An 18,614-nucleotide genomic window follows, 5' to 3' on the forward strand; every position below is an offset into this window, starting at 1 on the left:
CCAATGTTAAATTAAAAAATCAGACTCAGAAGTTTCAGTATCACACTGTTTGTCTTATATGAGAAACCTAGAGTAAAAATATAGAGCAAAATAAAAGGGAGGTAATAGGAAGTAGGGAGATAGATCTTTTCTCAAAGGGATGAAGAAATAGAGAAAATGAGGAAGGGAAAAGATAAAGGATAAAAGGAAATTTGGATGTGTTATGCACATGTACCAATTCCACAGAAAGAATATACATAGTATGTACTGCAAACATGTACAAAAAAGAGGCAACCAAAAGATGGAGGAAGGGGAGAAGAAAGGAAGGGCAGGGAGAAAAATATTAAGATGGATTACGTACATGTACCAACTCTCCAGGAGAGATGAAAACATTAGGTACTGTACACATGCACTAATAAATGAAAAGAATAACAAAATAAAATGTGTATTTCCTCTTGGCTCTTGAGTTTCTAGGACAAGCTAGAACACGATGAATATGCCTACTTCTAAGAATGTGGTGGGCATCCAAGATGGCAAAGCATGTGGGAACCGCGATGCTCTCTGTGGGACCCAGGCAATGATGGGCACGACCCCCCATAGGACACTTAGAAATAAGACTCTTTCGTACATGTTGCAGTTCTTCAAACCTAAAACATAGCAAATCTGCACCTTCCCATTTATACCATCCATCCATTTGGATGTTTGCTTACTAGCAGAAAAATTGAAGAGCACTAAACAATAATGGGGAAATTTTTAAAATAAAAGGTGTTTTTTTCTATTCATTTGTTTCATCATGACTAAGTATAACAAATCATGTCTATGTATAGATAGAGATGAACCAAATGAATTTTCAAATAAATTCAAAGATGGAGTTTAATAGCCAACTACTGGATTTAAATCAAATGTCTTCTCAAGTCTGAGTGAACCAGTACCACCCATTTGTGATAGCACATATTGAACCCCACCCGCGCCACCAGATTACACTTTCTGTAGCCCTTTCCCCTTCTAAAATGAGCAAATCTCATCTCGGAGGCTTCTTCTTTCCAGATTATTTGGGGGGCGGCTCCATTTGTCCTTCCTGATCCTCCATTCGAATGACAGACAGGAAACTCAAGGCTCTCACTAGACCCCTCCCCTTCTCAGCTGGCGGATACACCCTTTATGACATCACTCCGAGTTCTCCTCTTACCTCTTTCCCAATTGCTCCATGCGTGCAACCTGACATTTTTGAAAGGCTTTCATGCTCCCCCGAGATCTGGGCATTTCCCACAGGAGCCAGGCTCCAGCTTGGAATATGTTCTTCCTCCCGCCTGCCACGCCTACCTCACCTGCCCTAGCGGGAACGCTGTCACAAGGCTTGGAGGTATTTCTGTGCTGAGCAAAGGTCTTCCAAGACGTTCAGACCCCAATACCAAGATCTGCAGTATTCCCTCCTGTGGCAAAAGGGGCTCTGAAGATATGACAACCCTCGGGGTCTGGAGGTAGGAGAGTTATCGCGGGTAACGGAGACTGGCTGAAATGTGATCGTGAAGACCTTGTAATGGAAACAGAAAGGATGAAACCTGTCAGAGCTGTGCCATTTGAAGGTGGAGAAAGGAACTGTGCCGCAAACCAAGAAGAGTAGGCACCTCTTGAAAACAGAAACAGCAACAAGTTCTCCTGCAGAGCTCTCAGCCGGAGCACAGCTGTGGCAGCTCCCTCTCTGCAGCCCATCAGTACTCAACTCAGACTTCCGACCTCCGTACCACTGATTATCTTAGTGGAGGCTTCCTAGAGTTAGACCGTCAATTTGCTCACAACCATTAGTACTGGGTAAAGGCAGGGCGTAATTAATTAATTAGCATCAACTAATAAATAAATGGATGATGCTTTGGAGAGATTCTTAGAGGCACTTATCAAAGGTTGGATGGTAGGGAGGACTGGGCCACAGACTTAGGGTTGGATTTTGGCTTTAGCTCTATGGAGTTTGAAGGAATGAATCATCTCACCTTTGAGCATCAACTTCATTGCATAAAAGAGAAATGAGAACAGTGGTTGGTCCCCAAGGAACCGTCCAGCCATTACAGACTGTGTTAGCATACACCAAGGAGTCTGGAGGATGTGCCTGAGCCGGGCAGGGGGCGCTGCACTGAAGACCTCAGAGGTCTCTTCCACTGCAAAGAACTTCTGACACAGGCTCAGCGGGACACATCTTGTGCAGAAAGTAACTCTAGGGCAACTGATTTTTCAGGATCGACCACGGGGAGGGGAAGTCCTCTGAGAACAAACAAAGGCATCAGTAGCTTCAGGTCAAGCCCTGCTTCAGATCCGGGCCAAAGGCAATAAGAATGCCACTGAGAACATCAAAGCAGGAGAAGCTGGCCCTGGAACCAGAAGACAGATGGAGGAGAGTCATGATCTGCAGTAAAGAAAATAAATAACCTTTAAAATCACATCTGCAGACAGCCTAACGTCCTTAACTGCTTTCCAATGAGCTTTGCTGGGAGCCGGCCACAAAGCCTGTCTGAGGATTCACAGCAGATGGAGGTGGGGATGGTGACCTGGTCCAGTGCTGCTGTCACCACTTGGGGTGACCCTGGGCATGGGATTTCACCTCACTGGCTTGTAAGTGTCTTGTTTCCAAGGAAAGGAGCTAAACTGGATGGCTTCTGACCTCCCCTCTGGCCTTCACATCTTTCCACCTCCCCACGCAAGCACAGTGGTTAGTTTTGTATCAAACCAGCAGTCATTTCCTGGATTCTTTCGGGAATCCAAATGTAAATGCTATGCTTGGGAGAAGGGAAGGGGAGAGGAGGAAAGAGAAGGCGGAAATGGGTAGCATTATTATAGTAGTTTTCTTTGTCTTCCTAAGCCATTTCCTATTATTTCCCCTGCTGCTGCAACTGCTCCAGCTCAGCAGTGACTGCTGTTGCTTGAAACAACCCCTCTCTGGCTCCAGACACACAGGTCGGGCTCTGAGTTCTGCCATCTGTGTTCAGACAGACTTCAGGCCGAGGCCTCCCAGGCATGAAACCCATTCCTAAAATAATGCTCAGAACACTTAATCCGCCTTTGTCTTCAGCACATAGTGTGGGAATCCAGTAAGATGGAGCATGAGCTATCGCCCAGATTTCCCATTTTGGGGCAGGCCTTGAAATAGTTCATGATGTAATTTTTTCCACTGCATGTATTACAGGCCTTCTCCTACCTAAGCCAAAATTATTAGAGAAACAGTTTTACTTTTTTTAGAAAGGCCCAAACAAAAATCAAAGGAGGAGAAGGTTTACATTTATTAGATGTGAAAAGCTGCCCTGAGTTTTAATTTCAAGGAGCTTATCATTTTATCAGGGCAAATCTTTCACCTACCCGCAGACATCCCATAAACCCAACTGTGCCCTGAGGATCATTTTTAGTTCTAGACACCAGAATATATTTATCAAGAAACAGTGAACCCTCGAGTTATGACTGGCCTGACACATGAACAACGTGGGTTATGACCCAAATGTCTGCCTCTTATGCTTCCACATGGTCTCAGGTACAGATTTAACTCTGCCTTAAAGAGCTCTGGAAGGAGCCTGACGGCATCCTTTCCTGTACGGAGCTCACTGAGAAAACCTAGCTAATGTCTCTCTAAGGACACTGAGATCTGCCTATAGACAGGAGACAGACTTTGAAGGCTGTGCAGAGGAGTCTGAGCCCTCAACTGATGAACTTGAGTTACAATCAGCCCCCAGGAACAAATTGAATTCATTAGTCAAGGGTCCACTAAAGAATGGAGGAGAATCAGAAAGGCAATAATGTATATCTGAAGGACTATTAGGATTTCCTTAGTTTGTGGAGTGTTTTCAAGAAGCACTTTTCAAAGTATGGCACATAAGGTACAACTGTAGACACAGTGTGTGTGAAACACTGTCTGTATTGCTTCCTGATAGGTATCATGGCTCCAAGGCCCAGTCCAAGGAAAAAATCCCATAAAACTTAGAATGATGAGGGCACATATCCCTTCATCACCTCTGCTCGGCAATCTGCCCACTTCCCAGCTTAAGCCTGCTCGGCACCACAGTGCTCCATCCAAATGGCACCGGCCACCCTCCGGGCCCACTCATGCTCTCCCACAGGTCTTCCCCATGCACTTCTTCAGTTAGTCTCCACGTTCTTCCCACCCACGGTGCTGCACCCTGTCACTCACTGAGAAGCCTCTCTCCCTCCCTACTACAATCTTTTCCAGGTAAAGTTCTCTTCCTTCAGTAGCTCAACCCACTGTTTTAGTACTTCCTGTTCTATCAACTCCATGAACACCGGTCTATATTTTATATAGCACACTGTAAATCTGGTCCCCAAGCTGAAGACTAATTTGCGCTGAGCCACCCTTTGTCTCTGGGGAGTAATCATTACCATATTTTGCCCCTATGCTTTTATTTCTTTTCCACTAATTTCCTTTCATATAAAAATTTTATTTAAGTAAAAAATAAAACTGAGTTGACTTAAAGAAAATACGTTTACTAAATACTAAATGTTAATGAGGTGATGTGTGGATGTGGTAAAAATTTTGAGGATTATAAACAAATGACAGCTTGTCAAAGACTATTTTAGAACTGTAGGATATTCTTTTCATTCTAAAAATTTCTTCTTATGATGTGCTATAATTGCAAGGAGGATGGGAATAATTAACCCTTTTTTAGATAAGGAAGCTATGACTTGGAAATCATATGACTTATCTGATGTCACACAGCAAGTGGCTGGTGCATGCGTGACTGAGACAAGAGCCCAGTAAGCAGATACAGCGTTCCTTACTCTCTCCAAAATGCCTCTCCCATGCATGGTGCAATCATCCCTTAGTATCCAGGAATCCCTGAAAATACCAAGCTCCCTACATGCTCACGTCCTTTCATATAAAATAGTATAGTATTTGCATATAACTTATGCAAATCTTCCTGTATAGTTTAAATCATCTATACATTACTTATAATATCTAATGCCATGCAAATGTTGTATAGATAGTAGTCATACTGCTTTTCTAAGGGAATGATGACAGAAAAAATGTCTATACATATTCATCACAGGTTTTTGTTGTATATTTTTTTATATATGGCTGACTACAGAGCCCATGGATACAGAAGTTCAACTGTACTTAAATATGAATCTTTCTTAAGATACAGATGTCAGGCAGAGACCTCAGGAAAGGGTACTTCCCAGGAGTATAGAGAAGTAAATTAAATATTCATTGCAGGTAGTTCAAGCATGTGTCAAATTAAGAAGCAGCATGATCTATAGCCAAAGAAAGACAGTAAATCACTGAAATGCAAATAAGTTTCCCTTATAGAATGTGGCAGAATTATGGAGCACAAATATAACTCCAGGAAAATATATGTAAGGCTGTCGCATCTTCAAATATCAGATGTTTGAAGAGAAGCCATCAAAAGATGGAAATTGCAGGCTCTGCATGGAATTAGATTCCAGGAATGTGATGGTCAGTACACACTGCAGGCCCTCACACATGTTCACATCAACAATAGAGTGGAGGAGAGAGGAACAGTGAGATGGACCAGGCACTGGCTAGACTGAAAGAACTATCCCAGCAGAGATTTGGTCTCAAGGGACAGTGGTCATGAAATGGAAAGCAGACAAAGTGTAGCGTTCAACCTGAGCTACAAGAAGTCCTCAGAACTTCATGGACACATAGTGAAGTCAGGACTGGCCCAGTTTAAATTTCAGTCCTCTTGCGTGCCTGCTGAGGGATGGTAGCAGTACACTTAGCACCTTGCTGCACCTTGGTTGGCCTTTAACAAGTTGGACATCATACTTGTGGCATTTAGAGCTGCTGTTAGGGTGAAGTGAGATAAATCTTTTAAGAATATTAGAACAGAAAATGAGTAGATATGGCAATTTGAATCTATACAAATCAATAAAATGACAGTAGAGGGATATTTTTTAATGTGCAAACTTATAAGGAGAAAAATAATTAGAAAGGGAAATCACATCAGGTGAAAAATTGTCAACTAATCTTTAACAGTGAGAAATAAAATGATGGTAGCCAACTGAGCGGAACAGAACAAGATGATACCCAATGTCATATTGGGAAATCCAAAAATCTAGTTAATGTCAGAAAACACAAGAGTCAGGGCTTATTGGTAGCAGATAGATACATTTCATAGGAGAAAAAAATAGAAGGCTAGCAGCTAATAGCAAACTAATTGAGAGTCTGGATAAAAGGAGTTAGAACCACAAATTCATGTCTTGTCCTAATAGTCAAATAACTAATCATTCCCCAGGCTATCCAAGCACAAGACATGTACTGTCTGTGGAGGTCCTAGTGAAGAAAAGCAGGAGTTGGAGACAGCAGACCTGGTCGAAGGCCCTTATACGATATTTTACTTAAAATAAAGGGAGTTAAATCAAAGTACACATTTTGGAAAATGAAATTTATGGAGTCATTTCCTATCATTTAAGCTTCTACTTCTCATCCATGACACTGGAGAATTGTCCGTGGGTATTTTCCATTTTGAGACTGAAAAAATGCCTGAAAACATGGACCACAGTTGCTTTTCTGATCCCTCTGTGGTGCGGAGCAGACTACCAGCTGGCAAGCCCCACACAGCACCGCCCCTTCAGGGCCCCATTCTCGTATTCAGGAGTGCCCAGGACCACAAAACAACTGCGCAAAAAACTCAGATGTAAAAATCAGGACCAAAATAAGCAGTAAGAAAAGGAAAACTCAAAAACTTTTGTGAAAACAAATACTAAAATGCAAAATAAATAGAATGACTGAAGTAAGTTGAAGAGCACTTCAGAAATTTGAGAAACAAAAGTTGACAAGATAGAAAACACTTGGGAAAGTTAGATGATGATCTAGAAGGTTTACTGTTTTAGAAATATTTGTTCCAGAGGAAAATGACAGAGAGATTAGACGGCAGAATATTATTTAGGAAATGTTTTGAAAATATGCACAGTACCCTAATACATGCATTTCTAGACTCCAGGGAATTAATAAATGTACTATATCATGAAAGAAAAAAAGACAAATGCAATGGGCATTGTGGTAAAAATTTTAAATTCTGAAGGTAAGATACTAAATGCTGAGCAGGGAATTTGGCTCAGTGGTTCCGTCACCTGCCTCACAAGTGAAAGGGCCCATGTTCGATCCCTGGTACCAAATAAAAAAGATACTAAATGATGCAATAGAGAAATCAATCTCACCTACAATCTCACCTTAAAAGGATGAGGAATTAGAATGACATTGGGTTTAATAGCAATATTAAAGAAGATAAAGAAAAAGGATATTCAATGTTATTCAAGGTAAGGAATAACACTGTTGAACACTGAGCATGAGTGTTTTGCTAAGTGGAATCCGATAACCTGCTAAACAACCAAGTATATGTGGTGATAACAAATGAATTTTTAGATATTCAAGTTTTTAAAATATTGCCTACCAGACAACTTCACTCAGAGAGCTGTAACTCACCCATTTGGACACTACTCCATCAAAGCTCATCAGCTAAGAGATATGGGAAAGAAAAGACTCGATCCAGGTGAGAAGAAAAGGTAATTCCAAGATACTGCAGAAGACAAAAAAGTTCACCATGATGCAACCTGCATAGAAAGCATGATGAGATTGGGGTAGAGGACTGAGGGCTCCAACAGGGTGTCACCAGAGGAAAAGATAAACTCTGATTATTTGTTGCATTTGACAACCCTAAGCAGAGTTTTGTTTCCTGGAAGAGTTAGAGAATGAATTTTTACAGTTACAGGAAATAAATGAAAATAGGGGTCAACTTATCTCTAAAATTATGCACAAAAAAACCCAGAAAAAATGTTATAATAGTACACTGTGTGTCTTGGGTGTAACAAAAACATTGTATAATCAAATTTAAACACTGGATATTGATAAATTGGAACCACAGACAAAGAGTATGTTGTCCCAGTACAGAATCGTGTGGTTTGTAAGAGAACCAAGTCCTCATCTCCCAAACTGGAAGGGCGGGTATCTGAAATTGCAAAATCAATATATTATTAAACATCATATTAGAAAATATAGAGATAAACAGTATAAGAAACCATTGGTGATTGTAAAAATTGTGGGCTTGAGTTTTAAAATAAGCCTTAAGGATGCATATGGATTCTTAAATACTGTACACAGATTTAGACTTCAGAAAATAAGAACATAGACTGTTTTATAGAGATCTGTCATGGAGAAAATGATCACTGAAGACTAACCATTATTGCTATTGTTGTTAAATATGCTTCCTGAGCTAAGTGCCAGAATTAGCCCTTCCTTCAAGGCAAATTAGTAATTTAGAACCTAACACAAACTGGGTTCTTAGCCAGCACAGAACAAGATTGTTTGAAGTTATCTTACTGTCTTCAGCCCCACTAGATTGTAGCAGAAACATAATTCAAAACAGGTGCTTAAAATATGATCAATTACTGAATAAATGAGTGAAAAATATATTCAATTGCTAATATGGGATTACTTCCATGCACAAGTACAGAAAAGAGAGAACACATGGAAAGTGTTTTGAGTGTTCATTCTGAATAGACTCCAGTACACTTGCTTACAGACCAAGCACAAAAATCCACTATAGTCGTACTTCTCAGGTCACAGCCTACCCACTTGCCTTCAGCAACTTCAGAATCTTAAAATTCCAAGAAGTTATCTCATAGAGACTTGGAATGGGATGAAGAGTAGACAGGAACAAAAATTATCAGAAAGAAAAAGAATCAATTATTTCTAAACAAAAATAAAAGGGGGAAAAAAAAAGAAACATAACTTTGACCATCAGGACGTGATGCCCCAAGGCTGCCAAAATGTTTCACACAGGACAATGGATCAGAAAGGACGCTGGGCCCTCTCAGCTCAGTAGCTGCCCATATCACAGGCTGGTAAGTAGGGCTTTCTGGAGCTTGTATTGCTATGTAAGTCAAGAAGAGACCCCCAAAAGGGAGATCCAGCAAAAATCAACTCTGAACTATACATCTTGCAAAAACGATGGTAATCTAATTCATGGGTCACATATTTTGTCTTTGCCTGTGAGTCCACTCTCCACACTTCGTCTCTGCCAACCCGCTCAGTATGGACCTCATGTCTCCACCACCTGTCACATGATTGTGACAGCCACCAGCTGGAGAGCAGAGGACTGGGAAGAGAGTTTGACTACTGATTCCTGCCCTTCACTCTACCTACACTCCACTCATTTCTTTTTCTAAATTCAGGACTGTTCCTTCCAGGGTATGGTTGGCTCACTACTCTGGTTAACCCATGGCATGCTGCACCCTTGCATGTTTATTTTTCCTAAACTATAAGTCCCTCTATAACTCTTTCCTCCACTACCCACTGTGATATGGCTGATATGTGTTTGGCAAAGTCCCTCAGGGCTAGTCAGAGAGGGCAGAGAGGCCCCTAAGTGCAGCTTTTCATGCTCCTCCTTCCTCTTGCTTGAATTAAGAATATCCTGCCAGTCTGTAGGAAAGCACTTCCAGGCACTTCCAGAAGCCCCAGAAAAATTCTCAGAGAATCCTAATTATTCTGAAACTCCAGGTAGGCAAATGCTATTTATTTGCCTTCTATGAGTGCATCACAAATTGGCATAAATATGTAGCCATTGAAGCAGCTATTTATTGGCTCACTGTTTACTTAGACAGGAAGCTTAAATATGGACTAGTTGAGGTCTGTGCTTAGTCTCTCAAGGCCAAAATCATGGTTTGAACATTCCTCTCCTTTGGAGGAAGGGGTCATCTCCTACTCCGACTCAGGTGGTTGGAAGAATTCAGCTCCCGGGGGCTACTGGACTGAGGCCCTGCATCCGTGCTGATTGCCTCTAAGGACCATGCTCAGCAACTAGGAGGCTCTAATTTATTGGCATTTTGCCCACTCAGTAATAGCCAGTAGAAACCCAGCAATAGGAAGTCTCTTTCATGTTGAGTATCTCTTACATTTGAATCTCTGACTTCCTTTGTCTCGGACCTCTAAACCTAGATTTGAAAGCCTCATGTAATTACGTCAGGACCATCTGAATAATCTCCCTTTTGATTAATTCAACTGATTAGAGAGCTTGATTACATGGACAAAATCTCATGTATCATCATATTCACAGGTTCATTTTGCGTTCAACAGGTGGAGATTATAAAAAGACAAGGGAATAGAGAGTCATCTTGAATTCTGCCTATCAGCCACATACTTCGCCTTTAGCAAGTCACGTCACCTGGCTTCCACACCCAAACTCTGGGTTCTATACCAATGGTGCAGGGCCACATTTTATCTATGTAGAAGAACCTTGAGATATAATTAGCACCTGCCATGTAATCATTGGTGAATGTGTTGGCCTTTTGAAAAACTGAAAATTTTCTAAGCCCTATTATTAAATTGACAGACATTTAAGAACCAAACTAATCCACAATAGGAAATGATGCTCTGTTTAAAATTAATCATTTTTAATTTGCAGTTGCCCCAGAGGGAAGCTTTGCCTGGGACTAAACTCAAACTCAAGTCCTAGAACAGAGAACCCAGTATCTTCAGGAAGACTCCCATGAAGCCCAACATCCGTAGTAAAACATATCAAGCCAATTGTGAACATGCGCAGCAGTGAACTAAGATTAACAATAAATGTCTCCTCGAGTCAGTCACTATATAGCTTCCCTTCCAAACATGAGAAAACCTTAGATTGTCTGGTTTCCATTTCATATCCACCAGTTTTCATTACTCATTGTTTTCCTTATTGAGTAAATTCTAATCTTTATTAAGGACATAAGGATATTCATGCCCTCCTCCCTACCTATTCTCCAGTTGTGTTTCTTGTGTTCTCCTCTTTTATTCATTTGTCCAACCAATATGCATTAACTCCCTTCTTTGAGCTGGAAACAGTAAGGTGAGTGAGACAGTCCAAAGAGGGTTCCCTTCGTGTACCTTTCTGGATGCACTGTGGCTGTTTCCCAGAACAGGCTCCTATCTCGGCTGTTTGCCCTTTTTGTTCCTCCACGGTGTGGCCTGCTCAGGTGCCATTCCCATTCCCATTCCCTGGAGAACTCCTGCACATGCACTATTTCTCAGCCTCTATGTCTCTGCTTCTGAAAAGCCTCTCCTGAAGTTCACTTCTCCAACCCCCAAAGCTGCCCTTCCTCGGCATGTCCTCCTTTCTTCATAGCACCACTCACCACATTCTGCAAGGCTCACCCAAGCCTGCTTCTGCCCACACCTTGAGGCTCCTCTCCTGCCACCCTCCCTCTGTGATCCATGCTGCCTCTCCTTATTGCTCAAATGCATTGAGTTTTTCATGGCCTCAGTTCACCCCCACATGCAGTTCGCTTGGCCAGAACAGTTCTTCCCCCTGCATTCACCTTACTCTGACTCACCTTTCAGTTCTTGGCTTAAATGTCACTTGCTTAGAAAGTGCTCTGCTGACTACCCAGTACTGAGTCTGCTCTCTGCTCTGTAATTACTTCCATGACACATTTTGCTTACTGTCTTACTTTTCTCGTTGCTGAGACAAAACATCCAGCACCAAAAGTTAAAGGAAGAAAGGTTTATTGCAGCTCACAGTTTGTAGAGGCTTCAGTTCATAGTCGGCTGGCTCCAAGGCAGGGTGGCCCAGCAGAGGGCATGGCAGAGGAGAAACGGTCCATGGCAGCAAAGCAACAAGCAATGAAGTAGCAATGCAGCCAGCAAGCGACAAGCAATAGAATAGCATCCCCTTCCTGTGCCTTACATTCTATCCAGGCGACTCACCTGCAGAGTGGCAGCACTCACACCCAGGCTGGGCCTTCCATGCCCAGAACTATGCCAAGCCGATCAGTGGACTCATTTAGTAAATGCACATTTTTGATCCCAGCATCACACACTTTAGATCCAGCCACCTCCAAAAAGCCCCACCCATGACTGCATGAGGCTTTGTGGGACATCTAGATACAAGCCACAGCACTCAGATTCACAGAACTCATAACAATACTATTTTCTTATTGTTTTTGTTGCTTCATTCTTCTACTTCTTCTAAAAGTATTTATAAGTGTATCTTATGTGCCACAAATAATCCTTAAACTGGGGATAAATGTGAAGCAATTGTCTTCTCAGCTATGAGAAGAGATGATCAAACTATATGCAAATAAATTAGATATTTTTATGCACTAATATATACAATGAAGAGGAAAGAAAACACAATGGTATTAGATTAAGTGGGAAGACAGTGTCATTTTAGTGCAAGGAAGAAACAAGTGGGGCACTAAGGAGATCTACCCCAAGCACATAGTACCATGAGTAGATGTTCACAGAAAAGAATGCATTGTGAATATGCACAGGACAGAAGGAAGTTTATTGCATCTGGATTCTAGTGAAAACTGAGCACAAATAGAGGAGAGTGAAGCCATAGAGGCAAGATGGCCAGGGCCAAGTCACATAAAATCATGCAGACTGAGATGGTAAGTCTAGAAGCTGTACTGAGAGTGACGAAGGAGCCCTGCTGGCCTTCACGCAATTCTGACTACAAGGCAGACTGTAGACTGCCAAGGGTAAGTTCACTGATTCCGGGCATGGCGCTGTTTCTTCAGGTGAGAAGAGATGGTGTTTTGGATTCTGGGTATAGCACTGGAGACAATGAAAACTGGTTTGATTTTGTGGATTTTGGAGACAGACAACTGGGAGAAATAAAGGATGAGTTCTAGATTCTGGAGACTGAGAAGCTGTGGTACATCGAATTAGATGGGTAACCTAAGAGAGTTCCCCTAGGACAGTGAAGAGGACCAAGTCACCAGTGTCATTCTTGACCATGTTAAATATGAGATTTTCAAGTATGGAGGTGCCTAGTCTGTAATTATGTACATATATGGAACCTAGAGTGTGACTTTTGCCTAGAGACGTATATTTGGAAGTCACTAATACACATAGGTGATGTCTCCAGCCATAAACTAGGGGAGATTTTGAGGTAAAAGGGAAAGAGAAGAGAAGAGAATGGCTAACACAAAAAGCCCTGGTGCACTTTGACACAAAGAGATCTGTTAGATTTGAGGAAAAACTGTACCTAAGAAGGGCGCTGAGAAAAAACAGCCTATAGAATATGATAAAAACTAGGCGATGGTCACATGAGAGAAATGGAGTTACATTTAGAGGACGACCAGATTCCAGTGGAGATTAGACAGCACAGCCAGACTGGATAGTTCTAGAAGAGTGTATTTACAAAAGAGCTGCAGATGAAATATATGCGCAGGGCCTGGGATACCTCAAGAAAAAGCAAAGAAACCCTTTGCTCAAAGGGAGCTGTTAAAAGAGGAAGGATCTGGACCTAACTTTCTTGTCTTTCTCCTGTGGACATGCTTATTCACCAAATCCAATCAGAATGCTGATGCAGGGAACATAATGATGCAGGGTCCAGGGTCGGCCAATGTGGAGAGTGGATAACATGAGTGAACAACATCTGCCATGGTGACCCACTTTCAAGCCAAGGATTTTATTTTTTCTCATAAGATGAATGATACTAAAGTCCATTTTCTAGGGCAATCAGTGTCACAGAGACAGAAAGATAGACAAAAGGGAAAAGTAATAATTATAAGAATGAAGTATTTTAGGGCCAGAGATGTAGCTCAGTGGCAAGCGCAAGGTCCTGAGTTTAATCCCTGGTATCCCACCCCAAAGGAGGTGTTTTTATGTATTACACAGTGTAACAGCAACAGATTTCATCTTAGATACAAGCAGAGATGAGTGAAACCACTCGAAGGAGTTGGGGGAGATGTCTGATTTCATCTAACTCTTCAGGAGAGTATGAAAATAAAATATCCCAATGGAGAGGAGTCCTGGAAACTGAAGGGCTAAGAAAACCAGCAGTGGTCATCTCAGACAATGGGAATTTGAACTTATCATAGAGAGACAGGATAACCTGATATTTGACTGCAGACTGAAATTCATGATTATCATTTAAGATGAATCCTGTAAGCAATATTGGGATTGGGATTTTTATTTTTTCTTTTTTATTCTTTTTTTTTTTTCAGTTTTTTGAGACAGGGTCTCACTATATAGTTGAGACTGACCTGGAACACTCTATGTAGCCCAGGCTGGTCTCAAATTCACAGCGATCCTCCTGCCTCGGCCTGCCGAGTGCTGGGATTACAGGTATGCACCACCATGCCCGGCTTGGGATTTTTTTAATTTCTCAAGAGCAAACTCAGTCCAGGCAAGTATGTTGGCTTTATCCAGTGTTTTACTAGGCAAGAATGGTAAAAAGATAGAAAGGAAAGAAAGATAAGGGGGTTTTCAAGGAAGTGATATTAATAATGAGTGGGAGATGAGAGAAAGGAGGAAGAGAGAGGAGTCAGGATCAGGACAAAGCTGGAGAAGGGGCACCAGATTTCAGGTCAGTGATGTCATCTTTGGTGGTCACACACTGGAGTTTATAAGCTAGCAGAAGGAGGAACAACAGTGTACAAGTGGGATGCATGAAATCAAGGTTTTGGAGATGATGCAGTTGCTGGAGACACCAGAGTCTGGAGCATGACGTGTGAGTGGGCAGCTGAGGTGGGATGGAAGAAGAAATGTCAGCACCGAGGGAGCCAAGCAGCTGAGAGATCGCGGTCGCAGAGGTCCCACTTTCATGTGTGCTGCATTTGCCAAGAGTGATTTCAGCCACAGAGGAGGAGATGAAGAAGTAAGCCACATGCTTGAGTTATTAATCAATTAATTACAACAACCAAGCAATTACCAGCATTAATGTAGGACTTATAATATGCCAAGCACCATTTGAATGCATGTCACATGTTTTATTTCATTTAATCCTTACATTTGCCCATCTTCACTATAAAGATGGAGAAATGAAATCCAAAGATATTATTTAACTTTTTCTACTTTCTTTACCCTCATGAATAAATGGCAGAGCCTGGATCCAACCCAGGTTATTTGCTTTCAGATTCTATGACCTTAACCATGACTTTTCTTGACTTGTCCACACAAAAAAAATAATAATAATAATTTAAAATGTAACTGAAGCCCATATTTTAGCAGTAATTCTCTAAAGTGCTAAGTATTTGGGGATAATAAAGTCTAAAGATGTGCTTCAAAGCAGCTGGGACATTTGAAGTTGAAAAAAGATAACAGGAGGAGAGGGAATGACCTCATGACCTGCAGCCCTGGGCTATCTGTGTTGTTGGATATGAAACAGTCAGTGACCAGTGAGCAATTTCTTCATCGCAAGACAGACGTCTTCATTTAGGCCCAGGAGGTGATGGGACTTTTCAGAGAGAAAGGAACCCAAGGAGGTTATTAATGGTCCTCTGTGAATTCCAGAGAAGCACAGGCCTCAGGAAGAAGGAGAGGTGGGGATGGAGTCAGAGTTGAGAAACCCAGAGACATGTCCATTGGCAAAGGGCTTGGCTGCCAGCCCTGCCTCTGATGGTGACTAACGAGGAGGGGATGAACACTGAGGCGCTGAAGAAGGCGTCCTCGTAGTCTGGGGACACCTGTGAGGACAGTCCTGGGTGTGAGGAAGGGAGTTAACTAGAGCACAGAGAAACGTGAAGACCTCGTCATGACTGAGATCCAATTTCAACTGGAAATCCACCATGAGGGGACCCTTGGGCTCCTTCTTATCACTCAGCTCTGTGCTCAGAAACCATCTTTCAGAGAGGACCGACTGATCTCCTCCTCCATCGTCACAGTCCAGTCTCTATTTCCTTGTCCTATTTTATTTCCCACACAGCATGTGTCACTTGCTTGCTTGTTCATTTGCATATCACTTCTTTCCTTCTAACGGGGTCTGCACAGGCAATCATGACAGAAGAAGCCCTCATGCCTGGCACTTAAAACAACACATGCAATGACTATTGTTAAAAATGTAAATTAGTACTATTTAAATTGTTTTGTTCAAATGTATTCAAACTTTTCAAGCACAACAAGGGTGATATATAAGAAAACCCTGCAAAATCAGTCAATGTCCGTCTCTAGCCCCCCACAAGATCAAAATCTGGCTCAATGTCTCCAGCTAACTTCTCACACTGCATCTGTTACTAACTGTGCAGTTGTAGTGGTTGAAGCTAAATGGCTCACAAGGGGAGTAAACAAATATCTGGCAGGCTTGTTCTCCAAGAGAGTCATTGCCACTGATTTAGAAGCAATTAATTATGAGAATTAAGGAACGAAAATAACCCACATGTCCCTGGGACACCTTTTTCTGAATGATTACATTTGGCCCAGGGAAAATCAGGACATAAAAGTGAAAATTAGCCATGTGCTTCGAAGCCGCACTGAGGATTTGACAATAAAACTGATGAGACGGCAGGTCACAGATAAGGCAACCAGACTATGGAAGATCTAAAGCGCCCACCTTTGAACTTCCAGATGATCAGCAAAGAAAGGGTTCTTACAATTAAAAGAAAAAAATCATGCTAATTAAAAAAAAACTTATGGGTTAAAGAAAGATGAGATTTACTGCTCTGGGTAAACCAGAGAACTCATGGAAATTGTCACTGTGGGATGAAGCAATTGAGATAAGCCTCTTCCAGCTCCGAATCCAGGGAATTAATTTGAAAGTGGAATTGGCTTTCTCTCTGCCACTTGCTCCATTTGATTTTCATTTTCCTGTCACTCGAACTGCGAAACTTACTTGTGTGATTTTTGACCTAGTTGTGGTGTGGTGGCCTGAAACTCTGTAAAACAATTTACTTGGACTACATTGTTCAGCCACTAGAACAAGTCTCTCCCTTTTCCCTGTTTTTAAAAATGTTTTCCTCCCATCTCACTTAAACAAAACTGGTCTTTTCAGTTCATTGCTTCAAACAACAGCTTACATTGTTTTATATTTTCCAAAATTGAGAGATGTCTAGTAGTCATCCAGTTAATTCTCATCTCTGCCCAGGTCATGGATGAACAATGTAAGCTTTAGCATACCACAGGATCTGGTCAACTGCTCAGTTAGTAAGGGACAAGTTTTAGGAGTGAAAACTCAGGTACTGAGTTGGGCAGATCGCAGTTTAAATTCCCCTTTACTATATTTCACTAGCAGTGACTGCAGTTTTCTACATCTGCACCAAACAAGACGATATTTCTCTCGACTTAACCTCAAAACCTCACCCATAAAATGGTGAGAATTCCAGGAGTACAGTCGCATATAAGCCCTGCACTGGAATCTGCAGTTCAGTACAGATACAACAAAAAATGGACTCATGAGGATGATTCTCTCCATAAACAGGTGACTGTGATTATGTTATTAAAAGAAATTTAGAGCTGAGAAACCCTAAGGGGAGAGCATAAGGGGGAAATAAAGATTGTTCTAGTCTCTTACTAGGACCATGAAATCTCAACTCCCAGAAGAGATCTGGGCCCAAATTCTAACTCTAGACTCTGCTACCACAGGTTCTTTTAGCTCTCCCCTCCATTCCTCCACCTCTATAAAGATGATCCTCTGCCCTTAATGTGTGTGCTTTGCTAGAACAATAGCTTCCCAATGGGGGTTTAACTTAGGCTTCCCAATACTTTCCCAATACACCCAGAAAGTTTCATTTCGATAGTGTCCTCCATACCCCAACACGGGATTGGTAAATTTTTCTGCCAAGAGACAAGTAAATATTTTCAGCTCTTTGGGCTGTATAGTTTCTGTCACAACTGCTCAACTCTGTCATGGTAGCTCACAAGCAGCAATAAATGGATGAGATGGCAAATAATGAGTATGATTTGCTTCAGTAAAACTCGATCTACAGGTGATGATGGATTTGCCACTGTTTGTTGAGCCCCCGGCCTAGTAGTAAAAACTCGTTAAGTACTATTCCTTATTCACAGTCATTCATTAAATCAGCAAATATTCACTGAGCATCTTCAATGGGCTGGCCTCTGTCTTGGGTCTTGGGTGAAGTGTTAAAGGAGAGGTGATATTCCTTACCTGGACCTACAGGCTGTGTTCTAAATATTAGTAATGAAGTATTGAGGGAAATAAATGTGGTTCTGAGATAAAGAACAATCAGAAACCTATGCCTTCTGACATCCAAAGTTCTATCTATCTTACTACTGCATGTAAGACACTAATGTATGAAAGAACAAATCTATTCATATTCAATCTTATTGCTATGCAAGTTCTGGGTGCATTCAACATTGCCCTGAAGACATCCTGACTCTGACAGCATAGTAGGGAATTGGGCTGTCACAGCCACTGTCGCATATTTGGCCTTTCACTATCTCTACAGCCCCCTTTATCTTTGCAGATGTAGTGAGAATTTACAGGCTAACTGGCATGATGCATTTGTCTCTGGGCACTACTAAAGCACTATGTTCAAATAACACCTCTAATTTGGAGAAAACCCTGGGTATGAAGAGTCAGAAATCCTACCAAGACCTTGTCTTAACCTTAATACTCACACACAAAAACAAAGAAAGAAAAGGACTTTCGGGGAGTTCATTTTAGAAAAGTGAGTCCAAGGAACAGACAAGGAGGCTTCTAAATAATGAAAAGGAATGGACAGGTACTCTATCAGACTGGTACCATAGTGTGCAGCTGGGGCTCAGGTCCGCTCAGGAACTGTCTGAGAAACCTTGTAGAATGCACAACAAAACTTCTGCCTGCGTGATTAGTCACCTATCAGTCAAGAATCAGTCCAGAATGGGATATTTCTTTTGTACCTATACTCAGATTTGTGTAGTATCAAAATGACCGAGAAAGTTCCTTTAAGTTTCCCACACTGGTCTTTTCAGAGAAGTC

The sequence above is a fragment of the Fukomys damarensis genome, unplaced genomic scaffold, assembly GCF_012274545.1.
Source record: "Fukomys damarensis isolate Sample0158 unplaced genomic scaffold, DMR_v1.0_HiC HiC_scaffold_5, whole genome shotgun sequence".
Classification (NCBI taxonomy): Eukaryota; Metazoa; Chordata; class Mammalia; order Rodentia; family Bathyergidae; genus Fukomys; species Fukomys damarensis.